A 24,120-nucleotide genomic window follows, 5' to 3' on the forward strand; every position below is an offset into this window, starting at 1 on the left:
TGCCGGTCCGGGCCGGGCCCCGCCCCCCGAGCCCCATCTGTTAGGCCGGGACGGCGCGGCGCGGCGGCCAGTGGATGGAGCCGGGGGGGGGGCGGCCGCCGGAGCCGCGCCATGGGAGCCCTCCGCCTCCGCCTCCGCCTCCGCCGGCCCCGCCGGGCCTAGCGCACCGCGGCCCCGGCCGGACCCCCCCCGGGCCATGCGTCCCGAGGAGGAGGGCGGCGCGGCGGGGGCGGCGGGCGCGGCGGGCGCGGCGGTCCGGGGTCTGGCGGCGGGGCCGGCCGCCGGCCGGGGGCTGGGCGAGCTCCGCTCCTGGTGGGAGGTCCCCGCCATCGCCCACTTCTGCTCCCTCTTCCGCACCGCCTTCAGGCTGCCGGACTTCGAGATCGAGGTCAGACCCGGGGCGCCCGCGCCTCCGTCCGTCGGGGGTGTGTCTGTGTGTGTGTGTGTGTGTGTGTGGGGCTGGGAGGTCTGCCCCCAATTTGGGGAGGGAGCCGTCCGGGGGGGGGGGGGTCCCGCCGCCCCCCCCGCCCCCCGGTCCGTCTGTGTGTCCCCGTGTGTGGGCCCGAGACGGAGGAGACCCTCCCCTCCTTCCCCCCACAAGGGGCTTTGGGGGGGGGAGGGTCCCCGGGAGGGGGACGATGAGAGGGGGTTGGGGAGGGGTCAGCGGGTGTGTGTGTGTGTGTGTGTCTGCGAGCGCGACCCCCGGGGGGCGAGGGGCAGTGGGGGACGGTCCTGGGCGGGAGTCGTTGGCGGAGACCATTCCCTCCGCGCGCGCGACAATCCGAGACAGAGACACACACAGACACAGAGACACACACACACACACACCCCTCGGTCCTCCAAGGGGGCGAGGGACGCTGGGGCGGGGGGGGGGGGTGTGAGTGTGAGTGAGACCCCCGAGGGAAAGGGCTTGGATCAGTGGGTGGGGTCAGGGAGAGAGAGAGAGAGAGAGTGAGTGTGTGTGTTTGTGTGTGTGTGAGTGAGTGAGACCCCCGAGGGAAAGGGCTTGGATCAATGGGTGGGGTCAGGGGGAGAGGGAGAGAGAGAGAGTGTGTGTGTGTGTGTGTGTGTGTGTGTGTGTGTCCCCGTCCCCACACGCACGAGATCCCAAAGGAGTGAGGGAAGTTGGGGGAGGGCCCCGGGAGGGGAGCCTGCGGGCAGCGGGGGGGGGGGGGGGGCCTGGGCCACGGCCAGACAGACCCCAGCGCGGGGGGGGGGGGGGGGGGGACGGGAGACCTCAACTCGGGACAGAGGCTGAGTCCGAGGTGGGGACCGGAGGGAGACGGCGGGTGGGGTGGGGGTGTGTGTGAGAGAGAGAGAGAGAAAGAGACCCCCAAGGGGGAGAGAGAGAACTTGGGAGATACGGTGAGGCCTGGGTGGGGAGCGGAGAGAGACGGCGTTGTGTGTTTGTGTGTGTGTGAGAGAGAGAGAGAGACCCCAAGGGGGGGGAGAGGGAGAGAACTTGGGAGATACGGTGAGGCCTGGGTGGGGACCGGAGAGAGGTGGTGGTGTTGGTGTGTGTGTGTGTGTGTGTGAGAGAGAGAGAGAGAGAGAGACCCCAAGGGGGGGGGGGGGGGAGAGAGAAAGAGACCCCAAGGGGGAGAGAGAGAACTTGGGAAATACGGTGAGTCCTGGGTGGGGACCGGAGGGAGACCATGCTGTGTGTTTGTGTGTGTGTGTGTGTGTGTGTGTGTGTGTGTGTGAGAGAGAGAGAGAGAGAGACAGACCCCAAGGGGGAGAGAGAGAACTTGGGAGATACGGTGAGTCCTGGGTGGGGACCGGAGAGAGACGGGGTTGTGTGTTTGTGTCTGTGGGTGAGAGAGAACTTGGGAGAGAGGGTGGGTCCTGGATAGGGATCAGAGAGATTGTGAGTGGTGTGTGTGTGTGTGTGTGTGTGTGTGTGTGTGTGTGAGAGAGAGAGAGAGAGAGAGAGAGAGAGAGAGAGAGAGAGACCCCAAGGGGGAGAGAGAGAACTTGGGAGATACGGTGAGGCCTGGGTGGGGACCGGAGAGAGACGATGTTGTGTGTTTGTGTCTCTGTGTATGAGAGAGAACTTGGGAGAGAGGGTGGGTCCTGGATAGGGAACAGAGAGATTGTGAGTGGTGTGTGTGTGTGTGTGTGAGAGAGAGAGAGAGAGACCCCAAGGGGGAGAGAGAGAACTTGGGAGATACGGTGAGGCCTGGGTGGGGACCGGAGAGAGACGGGGTTGTGTGTTTGTGTCTCTGTGTATGAGAGAGAACTTGGGAGAGAGGGTGGGTCCTGGATAGGGATCAGAGAGATTGTGAGTGATGTGTGTGTGTCTGTATGTGAGAGAGAACTTGGGAGGGAGGGTGGGTCCTGGATAGGGATCAGAGAGATTGTGAGTGGTTTTTTTTGTGCGTGTGTGTGTGAGAGAGAGAGAGAGAACTTGGGAGAGAGGGTGGGCCCTGGATAGGGATCAGAGAGATTGTGAGTGTTTTAGAGTCTTTTAGACTGTGAGCCCACTGTTGGGTAGGGACTGTCTCTATGTGTTGCCAACTTGTACTTCCCAAGCGCTTAGTACAGTGCTCTGCACACAGTAAGCGCTCAATAAATACGATTGATGATGTTTTGTGTGTGTGTATGTGAGAGAGAATTTGGGAGAGGGTGGGTCCTGGATAGGGATCAGAGAGATTGTGAGTGTTGTGTGTGTCTCTGTGTGTGAGAGAGAACTTGGGAGAGGAGGTGGGTCCTGGATAGGGATCAGAGAGATTGTGAGTGTTGTGTGTGTGAGAGATTCATTCATGCAATCGTATTTATTGAGCGCTTACTGGGTGCCGAGCACTGGACTGAGCGCTTGGGAAGTACAAGTCGGCAACCCCAACAACGGGCTCACAATCAGGGACCTTGGGAGAGGGTCCTGGGTGGGGGCAAGGGGTGTGTGGGTGTGTCACCCCAAAAAGAAGGGGCTGGGGTCCCAGTTGGGGCCCGTGGGTATAGTTGTAAAGGAGGGGGGGGGCAGAGACAGAAAGTTGTGTGCGTGTGTGTTGGGGAGGGAAACCTGAATGTCCTGCTCCAGGGACTCAAGGGGGACATGTCAGCTTGGCTCTCTCCTGGCTCGTTTTCTTCATTCCCATTTTGGAGGTGGACGGAGAACATCCCTCGTTCCAGGGCCCGGGGTCCATTTTGGTCCGTTGTGTTTCCTTTTTTTCCCTCGGGTGAACGCCTTCCAGAGAGTTATTCCCGAACCCCCCTGCCCCGGACGTGGGATCATCCCCCTTTCTTTAGCCAGCCCAAACCGCACCTCCTTGGAAGGATTTTTCACCCCCCAGACCCGGCGGGCCGGATGGACCTCTCTTCCTTGAAACTTGGGCCCGGTTTGTTCCGGACGGACCATTCTTGCGTTTTCAGGGCGAGCGGAGTGAAAGGGTACATTGTCATTTCGCCCTTCATTAAGAGTCGACTCGTGCTTCCTGTCTGGGGGTGCCTCAGTTTTGGCAATCTAGAAAATAAACTCCAAGGGGGGAGAGATGGGAGAGAAACGTACTCGGATAAACACCCCCGCCCCTCCTCGCCGCCCCGCTTCCCGGGCCTCCGTCTTAGATACTTCCAGGTCTTAAGCCGCTTATAACAATGTGATTAAACCTGGGGTTTCCCATCTGTTTCCAGCAGATGGAATAATTTTCGTCCGCCGCTGAGCGTTCTCAGACTCCAGAGTGGATGGCAAAAGTGGCTTTCCGGGCACCGCTTTCTCTGGCGAGGGTGACCCCCCCCAGCCCAGAGCGAAGTAGCCCCCAGACTGTAAGCTCTCCGCGGGCAGGGGACGTCTGCTAGATTGTCGCGTCGGACTCTCCCGAGCGCTTCGTACGGGGCTCGGCGCGATAAATACGATCGATTTAAGTTGGGCCGTGGCAGCCTACCAACTGGATGAGGTAAAATGGGGTCGCTTTAGGCCAGAGAGGCAGCTGGACCAGTCGGATCCCGGTCTTTCGAGTAGCCCTGGAGGCGGTCAGTCAAGGGAAAGGCAAAATGGAGGAAGGCAGGGGCGTCCCTGAAGTTTGGTGGCTGGACCGTCTTGGAAAGGGTAGGTTGGCATTGCCCAAAAGGGCATTGTGGCTCCTCAGACTCAAGCCACCCACGAAGATCTTAGCAGGGAGACAACACGGCGTGGAATCACTCAAAGATCTTGGGGCGTTTAATGGCCCAAGTGCAGGACCGGACCCCGGCGCGACCTAGGGCTGCTGAATTTCAGGGACTTCCAAGTGTCCGCGGCGGCGAAACGTCCCGGGTCCGAGGCGCGAAAGAGTTATGGCCACTCGAACTCGCGGGAGAGGCGCCGTCGGCCCCCGGCCGTTAGCGGGCTCTGGAAATAACGTCGATCCTTTTTTTTTCCCACGCGTCCGCGCTGTATTTAAAGTATATGCCGAAAGCTGACAGCGTTTTATGTGAGAATAACCCCCGGTCACGCCGGCCTTAAGAGCCGGTAAATCACACGTTTTTCAGAAGCGGTCCCAGCCGACGAAGCCATTTCAGTTTACACACAAAATCGAGGCGCCCGGCTCTCGCAACCGTCGCGAGGCCTTCGGGTTTGACTGGTAAATCACCTCAAAAGTTGCCAAACGGCTGCCGCTTAAAAATAAAACGCCGGGGAGTGGCGAAGGAGGCGAGTGACAACCCCGAGGGGAGACGGTCCAGCTGGCCCCCGGAAACGGGCAGACCACTCTCCCCAAGGGGTTGGGGCGAGCTAACGGCTCGCGGCGGCGGCGGCGGGGGAAGAGCTGGCAACTGTGGCAGGGTCTCCCCGCCCCTCAGGAGCCCCTGGTGAACCCGGGGCAATCAATCAATCAATCAATTAATCGTATTTATTGAGCACTTACTGTGTGCAGAGCACTGTACTAAGCGCTTGGGAAGTCCAAGTCGGCAACATATAGAGACGGTCCCTACCCAACAGTGGGTTCACGGTCTAGAAGGGGGAGACAGAGAACGAAACCAAACATACCAACAAAATAAAACAAATAGAATGGATATGTACAAGTAAAATCAGTCAATCAATAAGTAGAGTAATAAATATGTACAAGCACATATACAAACATACAGGTGCCGTGGGAAAGGGAACGGACCCAATAACGGGCTCACCGTCTGAAAGGGGGAGACAGAGAATGAAACCAAACATACCAACAAAATAAAACAGAGTAGATATGGACAAGTAAAATCAATCAATCAATAAGTAGAGTAATAAATATGTACAAACACATATACAAATATACAGGTGCTGTGGGAAAGGGAACGGACCCAATAACGGGCTCACAGTCTAAAAGGGGGAGACAGAGAACAAAACCAAACATACCAACAAAATAAAACAAATAGAATAGATATGTACAAGTAAAATCAATCAGTCAATCAGTAGAGTAATAAATATGTACAAACACATATACAAATATACAGGTGCTGTGGGAAAGGGAACGGACCCAATAACGGGCTCACAGTCTAAAAGGGGGAGACAGAGAACAAAACCAAACATACCAACAAAATAAAACAAATAGAATAGATATGTACAAGTAAAATCAATCAGTCAATAGAGTAATAAATATGTACAAACACATATACAAATATACAGGTGCTGTGGGAAAGGGAACGGACCCAATAACGGGCTCACAGTCTAAAAGGGGGAGACAGAGAACAAAACCAAACATACCAACAAAATAAAACAAATAGAATAGATATGTACAAGTAAAATAGAGTGATAAATAGAGTAATAGATAGAATATAGAGAAATAGAGTATAGATGCCATTATGATTGTTATTATTAATGTAAAACTTAGCAAAGTTTCTTATTAGATGAGGACCCCGTCCCCCCTGCTCCTGCCGCCTTACCCGTAGTTGTCCGTTGGGCCTTAGGCCCTCCCCGCGACCAGTCCTGGTCGACTGACAAATTTTATTTGTACATATCTATTCTATTTATTTTATTTTGTTAGTATGTTTGGTTTGTTCTCTGTCTCCCCGTTTTAGACTGTGAGCCCACTGTTGGGTAGGGGCTGTCTCTATGTGTTGCCAATTTGTACTTCCCAAGCACTTATTCCAGTGCCCTGCACATAGTAAGCGCTCAATAAATACGATTGATGATGATGATGACTGGGCCAGGGGAGCGTGGCTCAGTGGAAAGAGCCCGGTTTTGGGAGTCAGAGGTCGTGGGTTTGAATCCCGGCTCCGCCACTTGCCAGCTGGGTGACTTCGGGCAAGTCACTTCACATCTCTGGGCCTCAGTTCCCTCATCGGAGAGTGGGAACCCCCTGGGGGGAGGATGGGGACCCCTCCCTCCCGCCCCCCAACCCTGGCTTGGGACCCCCTAAAAGGGAAGGCCAAGATGCCAAGCAGGGCCGGCCAACCATGCCAAGTCCCATGGAGGGGGGCAACCCCCCCATCACCCCCGAGCGCCCACCGACCACCCCGCTGCCACCCTCATCCCCTTTCACTGGGTCGCCGGCCGCCATTTCGGCCATTTCGGCCGGCCTCTGCCCCTTGGGAGGGGAGGGGGACGAGGGGAAGTTGCTCGTCTCCCCCAGCCCCCAACCCCACTTTAATTCCCTCTCTGCCTTTTCCAAAGTCGGCCCTGTCGTTTAGAACAGATAGCGCTTCCCCCCCCCCCCCCCCCCCCCCCCCCCCCCCCCCCCCGCTTCTGAAATGCCATCTCCTCCAGGAAGTCTTCCCTAGTTGAGGTCTCCTGCACCCGCCCCTGGAGGGGCATACAATCGTCCACTATAACTCCCGCACGTATCAATCAATCGTATTTATTGAGAGCTTACTGTGTTCAGAGCACTGGACTAAGCGCTTGGGAAGTACAAGTTGGCAACATCTAGAGACGGTCCCTACCCAACAGCGGGCTCGCAGTCTAGAAGGGGGAGACAGAGAACAAAACCAAACATACTAACAAAATAAAATCAGCAATCAATTAATCAATCGTATTTATTGAGCGCTTACTGTGTGCAGAGCACTGGACTAAGCGCTTGGGAAGTCCAAGTTGGCAACATATAGAGACGGTCCCTACCCAACAGCGGGCTCACAGTCTAAAAGGGGGAGACGGAGAACAAAACCAAACATACTAACAAAATAAAATAAATAGTCCACTATCCTATCTGTAAATTTATTTCCTTGTTTGGACCCCTCCCTCCCCAACTCCGTCCTCCCTGTAAATTTTTTTTCCATGTTTGGACCCCTCCCGCCCCAACTCCGTCCAGCGTCCGTGGCTCCTAGCTCTGTCGGACTCTCCCAAGCGCTCAGTCCAGCGTTCTGCGCAAAGTAGGCTTGAATAATAATAATAATAAAAATGATGATGGCATTTGTACTTGACCGAACTCTCCCAAGCGCTCAGTCCAGTGCTCTGCACACGGCAGGCGATAAATATTGATTAGTCGATCGAGGGCTGGGGATGGACGTAGTTATGGATGAGGACTGAGGTTGGAAGTTGGACCTTGCCTGGAGTTGAAGGACCTGGGTTCTAATCCTGGCTCCTCCGCTTGTCTGCTGGGTGACCTCGGGCAGGGCCTCCTCTGTAAAATGGAGATGAGAAGCAGCGTGGCTCAGTGGAAAGAGCCCGGACTTTGGAGTCAGAGATCGTGGGTTCGAATCCCGGCTCTGCCAATTGTCAGCTGTGTGACTTTGGGCAAGTCACTTCACTTCTCCGTGCCCCAGTTCCCTCATCTGTACAATGGGATGAAGACTGTGAGCCTCCTGTGGGACAACCTGATCTCCTTGTAACCTCCCCAGCGCTTAGAACAGTGCTTTGCACATAGTAAGTGCTTAATAAATGCCGTTATTATGGGAAGCAGCGTGGCTCAGTGGAAAGAGCAAGGGCTTTGGAGTCAGAGGTCATGGGTTCAAATCCTGGCTCTGCCAACTGTCAGCTGGGTGACTTTGGGCAAGTCACTTCACTTCTCTGTGCCTCAGTTCCCTCATCTGTAAAATGGGGATTAAGACTGTGAGCCCCCCGTGGGACAACCTGATCACCTTGTAAACTCCCCAGCGCTTAGAACAGTGCTTTGCACATAGTAAGCGCTTAATAAAAGCCATCATCATCATTATTATTATTATGTGGGGACGGAGACCGAATCCAAACTTGTATCTACCCCAGCGCTTCGCACAGTACACATAGTAAGCGCTTAATAAATGCCATCATCATTATTATTATTATTATTATGTGGGGACGGAGACCGAATCCAAACCTGTATCTACCTCAGCGCTTCGCACAGTACACATTGTAAGCGCTTAATAAATGCCATCATTATTATTATTATGTGGGGACGGAGACCGAATCCAAACTTGTATCTACCCCAGCGCTTCACACAGTACACATAGTAAGCTCTTAATAAATGCCATCGTTATTATTATTATGTGGGGACGGAGACCGAATCCAAACTTGTATCTACCCCAGCGCTTCGCACAGTACATATAGTAAGCGCTTAATAAATGCCATCATTATTATTATTATGTGGGGACGGAGACCTAATCCAAACTTGTATCTACCCCAGCGCTTCGCACAGTACACATAGTAAGCACTTAATAAATGCCATCATTATTATGTGGGGACGGAGACCGAATCCAAACTTGTATCTACCCCAGCGCTTCGCACAGTACATATAGTAAGCGCTTAATAAATGCCATCATTATTATTATTATGTGGGGACGGAGACCTAATCCAAACTTGTATCTACCCCAGCGCTTCGCACAGTACACATAGTAAGCACTTAATAAATGCCATCATTATTATGTGGGGACGGAGACCGAATCCAAACTTGTATCTACCCCAGCGCTTCGCACAGTACACATAGTAAGCATTTAATAAATGCCATCATTATCATTATTATTATTATTATTATGTGGGGACGGAGACCGAATCCAAACTTGTACCTGCCCCAGCGCTTCGCACAGTACACATAGTAAGCGTTTAATAAATGCCATTATTGTTATTATTATTATTACTATGTGGGGACGGAGACCGAATCCAAACTTGTATCTACCCCAGCGCTTCGCACAGTACCCATCGAGTAGTAAACGCTCAACCGACACCTTTAAATACTTAAAAAACCAACTGGATCTGGGGAGGTGGGTGGGGCGGGGAGCAGCAGGACTGGTTTCACTGGGCAGGGTGACTCTTTTTTGGGGGGGACACCTGGTTTTTAACCCGGACTACGGACCCCCGGCCCTCCTCAATCATCATCATCAGTCGTATTTATTGAGCGCTTACTACATGCAGAGCACTTGGGAAGTACAAATTGGCAACATCTAGAGACAGTCCCTACCCAACAGTGGGCTCACAGTCTAAAAGGGGGAGAAATCCCATCCATCCCATCACAACCGAGGCAGGAGGAGGAAAAGCCAGGAAGGGGCCTCCTGGAGAAAAGACTGGGGGGGGAGGAGACTTAGGGTTTCCTTAGAGGAGAGGCTGGGAATGTCCCAGTTGGTTTCCAGGGCCAGCTGAAGAGATTGTTGAGATTGTTTGAAAACCTCTGCCCCGGCAGCCCGGGGGTTGACCAGAAGGCCCACGGCTCCTTTCTTCCTGGTTTCCTTTGGTTCTGTGATTTAAAGCCGCTCTTCTCTTCTCCCTTCCCCCAGGGTGGGTTTTGGGGAGGGGGTGGAGGGAATTAGGGGGGGTCTTTCTAGCCAGCTGGGACTCAACCCCCTCAGAGCACACATCCCCTGGGCAGCTGGGTGAGGGGCTGACCTATCTGTTTCTATCCCATTCCAAAGGCAGCGACGCCCCCGGACTTTTTTTTGGAATGATATTTGTTAAACAGTTACTATCTTCCAGACACTGTGCTAAACACTGCAGTCGGTTGAAGCTAATCAGGCTGGACACAGTCCCCAGTCCCACAAGAGGCTCACACTGCGGGAGGTTGAAGCTAGTCAGGTTGGACACAGTCCCCCGTCCCACAATCAATCCCACAATCAATCAATCAATCAATCGTATTTGTTGAGCGCTTACTGTGTGCAGAGCACTGGACTAAGCGCTTGGGAAGGACAAGTTGGCAACATATAGAGACAGTCCCTACCCAACAGTGGGCGAGGCTCACACTGCGGTAGGTTGAAGCTAGTCAGGTTGGACCCAGTCCCACAATCAATCAGTCAATCAATCAATCGTATTTATTGAGCGCTTACTGTGTGCAGAGCACTGTACTAAGCGCTTGGGAAGGACAAGTTGGCAACATATACAATCCCTACCCAACAGTGGGCGAGGCTCACACTGCGGTAGGTTGAAGCTAGTCAGGTAGGACACGGTCCCCGGTCCCACAATCAATCAATCAATCAATCAGTCGTATTTATTGAGCGCTTACTGTGTGCAGAGCACTGTACTAAGCGCTTGGGAAGGACAAGTTGGCAACATATAGAGACAGTCCCTACCCAACAGTGGGCGAGGCTCACACTGCGGTAGGTTGAAGCTAGTCAGGTTGGACCCAGTCTCCCGTCCCACAATCAATCAGTCAATCAATCAATCGTATTTATTGAGCGCTTACTGTGTGCAGAGCACTGTACTAAGCGCTTGGGAAGGACAAGTTGGCAACATATAGAGAGGTCCCTACCCAACAGTGGGCTCACAGTCTAAAAGGGGGAGACACGAGGCTCACAGTCTTAATCCCCTATGTACAGATGAGGGAAGTGAGGCCCATTCATTCATTCATTCAGTCGTATTTATTGAGCGCTTACTATGTGCAGAGCACTGTGCTAATAATAATAATGGTGTTTGTTAAGCGCTGACTATGTGCAAAGCACTGTTCTAAGCGCAGAGGGGGAAACAAGGTGATCAGGTTGTCCCACTGGGGGCTCACAGTCTTGGGAAGTACAAGAGAATAATAATAATTGTGGTATTCATTCATTCAACCATATTTATTGAGCGCTTACTATGTGCAGACTACTACTAATAATAATGGTATTTGTTAAGCGCTGACTATGTGCAAAGCACTGTTCTAAGCGCAGAGGGGGAAACAAGGTGATTAGGTTGTCCCACGGGGGGCTCACAGTCTTGGGAAGTACAAGAGAATAATAATAATTGTGGTGTTCATTCATTCATTCATTCAATCGTATTTATTGAGCGCTTAATATGTGCAGAGCGCTGTACTAAGCGCTTGGGAAGTCCAAGTTGGCAACATCTAGAGACGGTCCCTACCCAACAGTGGGCTCACGGTCTAGAAGGGGGAGACAGAGAACAACACAAAACATATTAACAAAGTAGGCAGTGTGGCTCATTGGAAAGAGCATGGGATTTGGAGTCAGGGGTCATGGGTTTGAATTCCGACTCCGCCACATGTCCGCTGTGTGACCTTGGGCAAGTCACTTAACTTCTCTGAGCCTCAGTTACCTCATCTGTAAAATGGGGATTAAGACTGTGAGCCCCGCCGTGGGACAACCTGATCTCCTTGCAACCTCCCCAGCGCTTAGAACAGTGCTTAATAAATGCCATTATTATTATTATTAAATCCCAGATGAGGAAACTGAGGCCCAGGGAAGTGAAGCGACTTGCCCTAGGTCACCCAGCATCATCATTATCATCATTTATTGAGCGCTTACTGTGTGCAGAGCACTGTACTAAGCGCTTGGGAAGTCCAAGTTGGCAACATATAGAGACGGTCCCTACCCAACAGAGGGCTCACAGTCTAAAAGGACAAGTGGCGGAGCCGGATTTAGAACCCAGATCCTTCTGATTCCCAGATTCGGGCTGTAGCCACTGGGCCACACTGCTCCTCTTGGTAAAGGACTCCTTGGGAAGCACCGCGGGGGGCCTGGGGGAAAGAGCCCGGCTCTGCCGCTGCCCTGTTTGTGGGACCCTGGGCAAGTCACTTCACATCTCCCAAGGAGCAGCGTGGCTCAGTGGAAAGAGCCCGGGCTTTGGAGTCGGAGGTCATGGGTTCGAATCCCGGCTCCGCCACATGTCTGCTGTGTGACCTTGGAGCCTCAGTTCCCTCAGCTGTAAAATGGGGATGATGACTGTGAGCCCTACGCAGGATAACCTGATCACCTTGTGTCCCTCCCCAGAGCTTAGAACAGTGCTTTGCACATAGTAAGTGCTTAACAAATGCCATTGTTGTTGTTATTATTATTATTATTATTATTATTATTATCTCCCGGCCTCCGTTTCCTCATCCGTCCAATGGGGAGTCAGTACCTGTTCTCCCTCCCACTTCCAAGGGTGAGCCCCTGTTGCGACAGAGGTTGTGCCTGATCTGATTATACTCTATCTACCCCAATCAATCAGTCGTATTTATTGAGCGCTTACTATGTGCAGAAATCTGTACTAGGTATTTGGGAGAGTACAATAACAATAATAATAATAATGGTATTTATTAAGCGCTTATTATGTGCAAAGCACTGTTCTAAGCGCTGAAGGGAAGCAGCATGGCAGAACGGATTCTAATCCCGTCTCCGCCATTTGTCTGCTGTGTGTCCTTGGGCAAGTCACTTCACGACCCTGGGCCTCAGTTGCCTCCTCTGTCAAATGGGGATGAAGACTGTGAGCCCCCCCGTGGGACAACCTGATCACCTTGTAACCTCCCCAGCGCTTAGAGCAGTGCTTTGCACATAGTAAGCGCTTAATAAATGCTATCATTATTATTATAAAATGGGGATTGGGATTGTGAGCCCCACATGGGACAGGGGACCGTGTCCAACCCGATTTACTTGGATCCATCCCAGCGCTTAGTACAGTACCTGGAACGTAGCAAGGGCTTCACAGATGCCAGTATATGTTGCCAACTTGTACTTCCCAAGCGCTTAGTCCAGTGCTCTGCACACAGTAAGCGCTCAATAAATACGATTGATTGATCATTATCACTACTACACTATAGCAGGCTGAAAGGGGAGTGCTTAGTGTGGTGCTTGGCACTTAGTAAACGCTTAATGAATCCCACCATTAATTACAACTGCTAGCACCTCATACAAAGTGCCTTGACCTTTGTCAAGAGAAGCAGCGTGGCTCAGTGGAAGGAGCCTGGGCTTTGGAGTCAGAGGTCATGGGTTCAAATCCCGGCTCCGCCAATTTTCAGCTGTGTGACTTTGGGCAAGTCACTTAACTTCTCTGGGCCTCAGTTCCCTCATCTGTAAAATGGGGATGAAGGCTGTGAGCCCCCCATGGGACAACCTGATCACCTTGTAACCTCCCCAGCGCTTAGAACAGTGCATTGCACATAGTAAGCGCTTAATAAATGCTATCATTATTATTATGATGATGAAATGGGGATTGGGATTGTGAGCCCCACATGGGACAGGGGACCGTGTCCAACCCGATTTACTTGGATCCATCCCAGCGCTTAGTACAGTACCTGGCACATAGTAAGGGCTTCACAGATGCCATTATTATCACTACTACACTATAGCAGGCTGAAAGGGGAGTGCTTAGTATGGTGCTTGGCACTTAGGAAACGCTTAATGAATCCCACCATTAATTACAACTGCTAGCACCTCATACAAAGTGCCTTGACCTTACTATTATTATTATTATAATACTTGATAAGTGCTAAGTGCCAAACATTGTGCTATTCATTCATTCATTCACTCAATCGTATTTATTGAGCGTGTTATGCACCGGGGCAGATACAAATTAATCAATTTGGACGCAATCCCTGTCCCACATGGGGCTCACACTCTTACTCTTAAATCCCCATTTTACAGATGAAGGGACTGGGGCCCAGAGAAGTGAAGTGACTTACCCCGAGTCAATCAGTCGTATTTATTGAGCGCTTACTGCGTGCAGAGCACTGTACTGAGTGCTTGGGAAGTACAAGTCGGCAGCGTATTCACACGGCAGACGCGGGGCAGAGCCGGGTTGAGAACCCAGGTCCTTCTGGTGCCCAGGCCGGTGCTCTAACCACTGCGCCAACGTGCTCTGCTGCCATTATTGTGTGCTCCAAGCCGTCCAACAGATGCTTCGTGGGTTGTGATGAGCGCACTGAGGTTCGGGCATAACAGCGGTTTTTATTACGCGCTCCTTCTCTGGCCCTTTCCGGGGGTGGGTAGAGTAGAGAAGCAGCGTGGCCCGCGGATAGAGCCGGGGACTCAGAAGGACCTGGGTTCTAATTTCGACTCCGCCCGGTGACCCCGGGCAAGTGGCTTCTCTTCTCTGGGCCTCAGTTCCCTCATCTGTATTACTCTATCATACTACTCTATTCATTCATTCATTCATTCATTCACTCATTTATTTATTTATTTTCATTTATTTATTCATTTATATTCATTTATATTTATTTATTTATATTTATTTATCCATATTTATTTATTTATTTATTTATATTTATTTATTTATTCATATTTATATATATTTATTTATTTATATTTATTTGTTTATGTTTATTTATTTATTTATCTATCTATCCATCTATCTATTTATTTATTTATTTTTTGTACATATCTATTCTATTTATTTTATTTTGTTAGTATGTTCGATTTTGTTCTCTGTCTCCCCCTTTTAGACTGTGAGCCCACTGTTGGGTGGGGACTGTCTCTAGATGTTGCCAATTTGTACTTCCCAAGCGCTTAGTACAGTGCTCTGCACCTAGTAAGCGCTCAATAAATACGATTGATTGATTGATTGATCTGTAATATGGGGAGGAAGACTGTGAGCCCCCATGCGGGACGGGGGCTGGGTCCAACCTAATTTGCCAGTATCCACCCCAGCGCTCAGCACAGAGTTGAGTGTCTAAATTATAAGCGACGATCCAACTGGCCACGGTCCCCGGCCGTTCGGAGAAGACCAGCCCTCAATCCCGTTTTGCGGATCAGGAAACCGAGGCCGGGAGAAGTGAGGAGGGTCTGCCTATGGACAGGGGACTGTCTCTATGTGTTGCCAACTTGGACTTCCCAAGCGCTTAGTACAGTGCTCCGCACACAGTAAGCGCTCAATAAATACGATTGATGATGATGAGGGGATGGAAACCCAGGCCTCCTAACTCCCAGCCCCAGGCTCTTTCCAACAGGCCACACTGCCATCGGGGCGTTTCCGATTAGACCCCGAGCCATGAGCGTGTGCTCCACGCCTCTAAGCAGAGCCAATCAATCTACCAGTGCTATTTACTGAGCGCTTCCTGTGTGCAGAGCGCCGGACTAAGCGCTCGCGGAAAGCACAGCGCAACAGAGCGAGGTGTCGGAGAAGCGGCCATCCGAGCGGAGCCTTTAGAAGCAGTTCGGCCTAGTGGATCGAGCTTGGGACTCAGGGGGACCTGGGTTCTAATCCCGGCTCCGTCTCCCAAGCGCTTAGTACAGTGCTCTGCACACAGTAAGCACGCTCGCGGAAAGCACAGCGCAACAGAGCGAGGTGTCGGAGAAGCGGCCATCCGAGCGGAGCCTTTAGAAGCAGTTCGGCCTAGTGGATCGAGCTGGGGACTCAGGATGACCTGGGTTCTAATCCCGGCTCTGTCTCCCAAGCGCTTAGTACAGTGCTCTGCACACAGTAAGCGCGCCGCGGAAAGCACAGCGCAACAGAGCGAGGTGTCGGAGAAGCGGCCATCCGAGCGGAGCCTTTAGAAGCAGTTCGGCCTAGTGGATCGAGCTTGGGACTCAGGAGGACCTGGGTTCTAATCCCGTCTCCGTCTCCCAAGCGCTTAGTACAGTGCTCTGCACACAGTAAGCGCGCTCGCGGAAAGCACAGCGCAACAGAGCGAGGTGTCGGAGGAGCGGCCATCCGAGCGGAGCCTTTAGAAGCAGTTCGGCCTAGTGGATCGAGCTTGGGACTCAGGAGGACCTGGGTTCTAATCCCGGCTCCGTCTCCCAAGCGCTTAGTACAGTGCTCTGCACGCAGTAAGCGCGCTCGCGGAAAGCGCAGCGCAACAGAGCGAGGTGTCGGAGAAGCGGCCATCCGAGCGGAGCCTTTAGAAGCAGTTCGGCCTAGTGGATCGAGCTTGGGACTCAGGAGGACCTGGGTTCTAATCCCGGCTCCGTCTCCCAAGCGCTTAGTACAGTGCTCTGCACGCAGTAAGCACGCTCGCGGAAAGCGCAGCGCAACAGAGCGAGGTGTCGGAGAAGCGGCCATCCGAGCGGAGCCTTCAGAAGCAGTTCGGCCTAGTGGATCGAGCTTGGGACTCAGGAGGACCTGGGTTCTAATCCCGTCTCCGTCTCCCAAGCGTTTAGTACAGTGCTCTGCACACAGTAAGCGCGCCGCGGAAAGCACAGCACAACAGAGCGAGGTGTCGGAGAAGCGGCCATCCGAGCGGAGCCTTTAGAAGCAGTTCGGCCTAGTGGATCGAGCTTGGGACTCAGGAGGACCTGGGTTCTAATCCCGGCTCCGTCTCCCAAGCGCTTAGTACAGTGCTCTGCACACAGTAAGCGCTCAATAAATACGATTGATTGCCCGCTGTGACCTTGGGCCAGTCACTTCTCTGGGCCCGTCACCTCCTCCGTAGGATGGGGATTGAGACTCTGAGCCCCATGTGGGACAGGGACTCTGGCCAACCCTGTTTGCTCGTTTCCGCCCCGGCGCTTAATACAGCGCCTGGCACGTGGTAAGCGCTTAGCAAGTACCATAATATAGTCATTAAGTCTCTTCATTTCTCTGGGCCTCAGGTCCCACGTCTGGAAAATGGGGATTAAGATTGCGAACCCTATTTAATAATAATAATAATGATGGCATTTATTAAGCACTTAATATGTGCAGAGCAGACTGTGAACCCTACAGAACAATAAACAGACACGTTCTCTGCCCACAATGAGCTGACAGTCTGTAATAATAATAATAATAATAATGGCATTTATTAAGCGCTTACTAGGTGCAAAGCACCATTCTAAGCGCTGGGGAGGTTACAAGGTGACCAGGTTGTCCCACGGGGGGCTCACAGTCTTAGTCCCCGTTTTCCAGATGAGGGGTAACTGAGGCACAGAGAAATTAAGTGACTTGCCCAAGGTCACACAGCAGACCTGTGAGACCACTGTTGGGTAGGGACTGTCTCCATATGTTGCCAACTTGGACTTCCCAAACGCTTAGTACAGTGCTCTGCACACAATAAGCACTCAGTAAATACGATTGATTGATTATGGGGGAGTCAGGATTTGAACCCATGACCTCCGACTCCAAAGCCCGGGCTCTTTCCACTGAGCCACGCTGCTTCTCTAGAGGGGACTGTATTTGGGGACCGATTTGGGGAGTTCCCCAATATTTCTGCCCCAATGCAGCGACGCCTCCAGTCCCTTGATAATGACGATGGGGTTGATTAAGCGCTTACTACGCGTCGAGCACTGTTCTGAACGCCGGTCCCCTCCCCTGGCTGAGGAGGAGGGAGACCAGCTGTCTTCCACAGAGGAGGAAACCGAGGCCCAGGGTGCCGAAGCGACTCGCCCAAGGCCTCCCCGCGGGATTAGAGAAGCAGTGTGGCTCAGTGGAAAGAGCCCGGGCTTTGGAGTCAGAGGTCATGGGTTCGAATTCCGACTCCGCCACGTCTGCTGTGTGACCCTGGGCAAGTCCTTCTCTGAGCCTCAGTTACCTCATCTGTAAAATGGGGATTAAGACTGTGAGCCCCCTTTGGGACAACCTGATGACCCTCTACATACCCTAGCGCTTAGAACAGTGCTAGTGCTTAGAACAGTCTTTTAGACTGTGAGCCCACTGTTTGGGTAGGGACTGTCTCTATATGTTGCCAACTTGTACTTCCCAAGCGCTTAGTACAGTGCTCTGCACACGGTAAGCGCTCAATAAATACAATTGATTGATTGATTTGCTTTGCACATAGTAAGCGCTTAATAAACGCTATCATGATTATTATTAGCACCCAGGCCTTCCGACCCCAAGGACGACTCCAGCAGCAGGGTGAGGTGCTTCGCACAGTGCTCTGCACACAGTAAGTGCTCAATAAATATGATTGATGGATTGATTGATTGCTTTGCACATAGTAAGCGCTTAATAAACGCTGTCATGATTATTATTATTATTAGCACCCAGGCCTTCCGACCCCAAGGACGACTCCAGCAGCCAGGTGAGGTGCTTAGCACAGTGCTGTGCACACAGTAAGCGCTCAATAAATACGATTGATTGATTGATTGACTCCAGCAGCAGGGTGAGGTGCTTAGCATAGTGCTCGGCACACAGTAAGCGCTCAATAAATATGATTGATTGATTGCGTTGCACATAGTAAGTGCTTAATAAACGCTATCGTGATTATTATTATTATTAGCACCCAGGCCTTCCGACCCCAAGGACGACTCCAGCAACAGGGTGAGGTGCTTAGCACAGTGTTCTGCACACAGTAAGTGCTCAATACGACTGATTGATTGATTGATTGATTGCTCTGCACATAGGAAGCGCTTAATGAACGCTATCATGATTATTATTATTATTAACACCCAGGCCTTCCGACCCAAGGACCACCCCAGCAGCAGGGTGCTTAGCATAGTGCTCTGCACACAGTAAGCGCTCAATAAATACGATTGATTGCTTTGCCCATAGTAAGCGCTTAATGAACGCTATCATGATTATTATTATTATTATTATCATTAGCACCCAGGCCTTCCGACCCCAAGGACCACTCCAGCAGCAGGGTGAGGTGCTTAGCACAGTGCTCTGCACACAGTAAGCGCCCAATAAATACGATTGATTGATTGCTTTGCACATAGGAAGCGCTTAATCAACACTATCATGATTATTATTATCATTAGCACCCAGGCCTTCCGATCCCAAGGATGACTCCAGCAGCCAGGTGAGGTGCTTAGCACAGTGCTCTGCACACAGTAAGCACTCAATAAATATGATTGATTGATTGCTTTGCACATAGTAAGCGCTTAGTGAACGCTATCATGATTATTATTATTATTAGCACCCAGGCCTTCCGATCCCAAGGATGACTCCAGCAGCAGGGTGAGGTGCTTAGCACAGTGCTCTGCACACAGTAAGCGCTCAATAAAGACGACTGATTGACTTGCTTTGCACATAGGAAGCGCTTAATCAACGCTATCATGATTATTATTATTATAAGCACCCAGGCCTTCCGACCCCAAGGACGACTCCAGCAGCCGGGTGAGGTGCTTAGCACAGTGCTCTGCACACAGTAAGCGCCCAATAAATACGATTGATTGCTTTGCACATAGGAAGCGCTTAATGAACGCTATCAATCAATCAATCGTATTTATTGAGCGCTTACTATGTGCAGAGCACTGTACTAAGCGCTTGGGAAGTGCAAATTGGCAACACATAGAGACAGTCCCTACCCAACAGTGGGCTCACAGTCTAAAAGGGGGAGACAGAGAACAGAACCAAACATACCAACAAAATAAAATAAATAGGATAGAAATGTACAAGCAAAATAAATAAATAAATAAATAAATAGAGTAATAAATATGTACAACCATATATACATATATACAGGTGCTGTGGGGAAGGGAAGGAGGTAAGACGGGGGGATGGAGAGGGGGACGAGGGGGAGAGGAAGAAATAATATCATGATTATTATTATTATTAGCACCCAGGCCTTCCGACCCCAAGGACGACTCCAGCAGCAGGGTGGTTAGCACAGTGCTCTGCACACAGTAAGCGCTCAATAAATACGATTGATTGATTGCTTTGCACATAGGAAGCGCTTAATGAATGCTATCATAATTATTATTATCATTAGCACCCAGGCCTTCCGACCCCAAGGACGGCTCCAGCAGCAGGGTGAGGTGCTTAGCACAGTGCTCTGCACACAGTAAGCGCCCAGTACGACTGATTGATTGCTTTGCACATAGGAAGCGCTTAATGAAGGCTATCATGATTATTATTATTATTAGCACCCAGGCCTTCCGGCCCCAAGGACCACCCCAGCAGCAGGGTGCTTAGCACAGTGCTCTGCACACAGTAAGCACCCAATAAATACGACTGATTGATTGCCTTGCACATAGGAAGCGCTTAATGAACGCTATCAATCAATCAATCGTATTTATTGAGCGCTTACTATGTGCAGAGCACTGTACTAAGCGCTTGGGAAGTACAAATTGGCAACACATAGAGACAGTCCCTACCCAACAGTGGGCTCACAGTCTAAAAGGGGGAGACAGAGAACGGAACCAAACATACCAACAAAATAAAATAAATAGGATAGAAGTGTACAAGTAAAATAAATAAATAAATAGAGTAATAAATATGTACAACCATATATCCATATATACAGGTGCTGTGGGGAAGGGAAGGAGGTAAGACGGGGGGATGGAGAGGGGGACGAGGGGGAGAGGAAAAAATAATATCATGATTATTATTATTATTAGCACCCAGGCCTTCCGACCCCAAGGATGACTCCAGCAGCAGGGTGGTTAGCACAGTGCTCTGCACACAGTAAGCGCTCAATAAATACGATTGATTGCTTTGCCCATAGGAAGCGCTTAATGAAGGCTATCATGATTGTTATTATCGTTAGCACCCAGGCCTTCCGACCCCAAGGACGGCTCCAGCAGCCGGGTGAGGTGCTTGGCACAGTGCTCTGCACACAGTAAGCGCTCAATAAATACGATTGATTGCTTTGCCCATAGTAAGCGCTTATGAACGCTATCATGATTATTATTATTATAAGCACCCAGGCCTTCCGACCCCAAGGACCACCCCAGCAGCAGGGTGCGTAGCACAGTGCTCTGCACACAGTAAGCACCCAATAAATGCGACTGATTGATTGCTTTGCACATAGGAAGCGCTTAATGAAGGCTATCATGATTATTATTATTATTAGCACCCAGGCCTTCCGGCCCCAAGGACCACCCCAGCAGCAGGGTGCTTAGCACAGTGCTCTGCACACAGGAAGCGCTCACTAAATGCAGAAGAGGAGGAGCGGGAGGAATGCCTGCCCAGCTGGGACTAATTGGGCAGGCAGGAAGTGAGGAGGGGTAGAGCCCTTATGCGGTGTGAAATCTTGAAAGTGGCTCTTGCCCCCTTAGGAAATGGGGGCTCCCCTCCCCCTCCTATTGATGGAGACATCTTGAAAGGCCCAATCCTGGGGGAAGCTCTGAAAGGAGCCGGGATTTACAATGATAAAGGACCAACCAGCTCCCCTTTCACCTTTGGGGGGCCTTCATTAGCATCTGGCTTGCCTCAACGGTCAGTTGTGACGTCCATTAAGTCCTTTTCGGGCCTCCCGAAGCCTGAAATACAACTTGGGCCCAACTCCGGGCTGGGCTGGGGGGGTTGCTTGGAGCAGGAGATGCTCAGGGCCCCCGCCCCAGCCAGAGAGAAGAGCAAAGGTCAATCAATCAGTCAATCAATCAATCGTCTTTATTGAGCGCTTACTGTGCGCAGAGCACTGGACTAAGCGCTTGGGAAGTCCAAGTTGGCAACGTCTAGAGACGGTCCCTACCCACCGGTGGGCTCACAGGCTAGAAGGGGGAGACGGAGAACGAAACCAAACAGGCTAACAAAATAAAAGAAATAGAATAGATATGTCAATAAATAGAGTAATAAATATGTACAAAGGTCGGATTTGGAGCAGCAGCGTGGCGCAGTGGGAAGAGCCCCGGCTTTGGAGGCGGAGATCGTGGGTTCAAATCCCGGCCCGGCCGTTTGTCAGCTGGGTGACTTTGGGCAAGTCACTTCTCTGAGCCTCGGTTCCCTCATCTGGAAAATGGGGATGAAGACCGTGAGCCCCCCGTGGGACAACCTGATCACCTTGTAACCGCCCCAGCGCTTAGAACAGTGCCTTGCACATAGTAAGTGCTTAATAAATGCCATCATTATTATTATTGTTATTATTAGGCGCTCACCGGGGGCAGAGCACCGTGCTAAGCACTTGGGAGAGTCCAATCCCGCGGGATTAGCCAAACACCTTCCCTGCCCATGGTGAGCCTGCAGTCTAGAGGGAGGATAGAACAGATTCTGCCTCTTGTTTGGGGGTATTCTCCCCAGCGCTTAGTACAGTGCTCTGCACACAGTAAGCCCTCAATAAACGATTGGCAGGGGGCTTCCTTGGTAGACAGACCTCTCGTGGGAAGAGGGGGCCTGGAGAGGGTTTAGGCCCAGTTTCGGGGATGATGGGCAGCCCCCTCATCCCATTACCGCCAATTTATTTATTTTTATGGTATTTGGTAAGCACATCCTACGTGCTAGGCACTGTACTAAGCGCAGGGGTAGATACAAGCTAGACACAGTCCCTGTCCCCCATTTTACAGATGAGGGAACTGAGGCCCGGAGAAGTGAAGTGACTTGTCCAGGGTCAGGCACTCTACTAAGTGCAGGGGTAGATATGCAAGCTAGACACAGTCCCTGTCCCTCACGGGGCTCAAAATCTTAACCCCCATTTTACAGATGAGGGAACTGAGGCCCGGAGAAGCGAAGTGACTTGTCCAGGGTCATGCAGCGGACGAGTGGCAGAGCCGGAATTATAAACTAAGGACGTAATTTAGGATCCGGGGGTGGACAGCTTGTACTTCCCAAGCGCTTAGTACAGTGCTCTGCACACAGTAAGCGCTCAATAAATACGATTGATGATGATGACATCAAGTACTCTTAAGACCCAGGGCAGGTTGGGGTTTAGGTCCGCAAGCGATCGTTGTTATTATGATATTTGTTAATCAATCAATCGTATTTATTGAGCGCTCACTGTGTGCAGAGCACTGTACTAAGCGCTTGGGAAGTCCAAGTTGGCAACATCTAGAGACAGTCCCTACCCAACAGTGGGCTCACAGTCTAAAAGGGGGAGAAAAAAGTGAATTAAGTGTTAAGCACTTAGTATGTGCCAAGCACTGTTCTAAGCGCTGGGGTGGAGACAAGGTAATCGGGTTGCCCCACGTGGGGCTCACAGTCTTCATCCCCATTTTCCAGATGAGGGAACCGAGGCCCAGAGAAGTGAAGTGGCTTGCCCAAGGCCACACAGCAGACAAGCGGCCGAGCGGGATTCTCCCCTCCGTGTCCAACCTCATTAACTTTTACGTGCCCCAGTGCTTAGAACAGTGTTGGACACAGGGTAAGCGCTTAACAAATACCACAGCAAAAATAGCCCCCCCAAAACCTTTGCAGAGAAAGTTGCTTTTCTGGGTTGTTTAGTGGCAGATCTGTTCCCTGCTAAGACCCCCAGGCTGCAAGAGAGAGCTCATTGAGGGGCCATAAAAAGGAACTTCAATTATCCTTGCCTTCCCCCACCCCCCAAAGCGAGGCTGAAGGCCATAAATGAGATCACACGCCTTCCTTTCCCTGCTCTCTGCCGCTTCCCATCCCTTCCTCTAGCCGCCTGGTCACTTAATGGACGCCTCCTTCAGTGCAGGACACTGTGGTGAGCACTGTAGCTGGCAAAAGGCACGGCCTAGTGGAAAGAGCCAGGGCCTAGGTGCCAGAAGACCTGCGTTAATAATAATAATAATAATAATGATGATGGTATTTGTTAAGCTCTTACTATGTGCCAAGCACTGTTCTAATCAATCAATCAATCAATCGTATTTATTGAGCGCTTACTGTGTGCAGGGCACTGGACTAAGCGCTCGGGAAGTCCAAGTTGGCAACATATAGAGACGGTCCCTACCCAGCAGCGGGCTCACAGTCTAGAAGGGGGAGACAGACAACAAAACCAAACGTTAACAAAATAAAATAAATAGAATAGATATGTACAAGTAAAATAAAGCGCTGGGGGGGGGATACATTAACAAAATAATAAATAGAATAGATATGTACAAGTACAATAAAGCGCTGGGGGGGATACAAGGTGATCAGGTTGTCCCACGTGGGGCTCACAGTCTTCACCCCCATTTTACAGATGAGGGAACTGAGGCCCAGAGAAGTGAAGTGACTTGCCCAAAGTCACCCAGCTGACAAGTGGCGGAGCCGGGATTTGAACCCATGACCTCCGACTCCAAAGCCCGTGATCTTTCCACTGAGCCACGCTGCTTCTCGTGGATCTAATCCCGGCCCCGCCACTTGTGAGAATTAGGGCGAGTCACTTCGCTTTGCCGGGCCTCAATTTCCTCATCTATAAACGGGGATTAAGTCCAACTCCCTCCTGCTGAAGAGCGTAAATCAATCAATCAATCAATCAATCGTATTTATTGAGCGCTTACCGTGTGCAGAGCACTGTACTAAGCGCTTGGGAAGTACAAGTTGGCAACATAGAGAGACGGTCCCTACCCAACAGTGGGCTCACAGTCTAAAAGGGGGAGACAGAGAACAAAACCAAACATACTAACAAAATAAAATAAATAGAATAGATAATGTACAAGTAAAATAGAGTAATAAATATGTACAAACATATACATATT

At 51.1% G+C, this 24,120-nt stretch overlaps 1 protein-coding gene across 1 annotated transcript in view; it reads left to right on the forward strand.

The window, feature by feature from the left end:
* Window positions 1-295: 295 nt before the first annotated feature.
* Window positions 296-24,120, forward strand: part of LOC119946445 (cat eye syndrome critical region protein 2) — a 92,516-nt gene continuing 68,691 nt past the window's right edge. Inside the window, 1 exon segment of the mRNA XM_038767740.1 lies at window positions 296-388. The gene's annotated coding sequence lies outside the window, so the exon portion shown is untranslated.

The sequence above is a fragment of the Tachyglossus aculeatus genome, chromosome 27, assembly GCF_015852505.1.
Source record: "Tachyglossus aculeatus isolate mTacAcu1 chromosome 27, mTacAcu1.pri, whole genome shotgun sequence".
Lineage (NCBI taxonomy): Eukaryota > Metazoa > Chordata > Mammalia > Monotremata > Tachyglossidae > Tachyglossus > Tachyglossus aculeatus.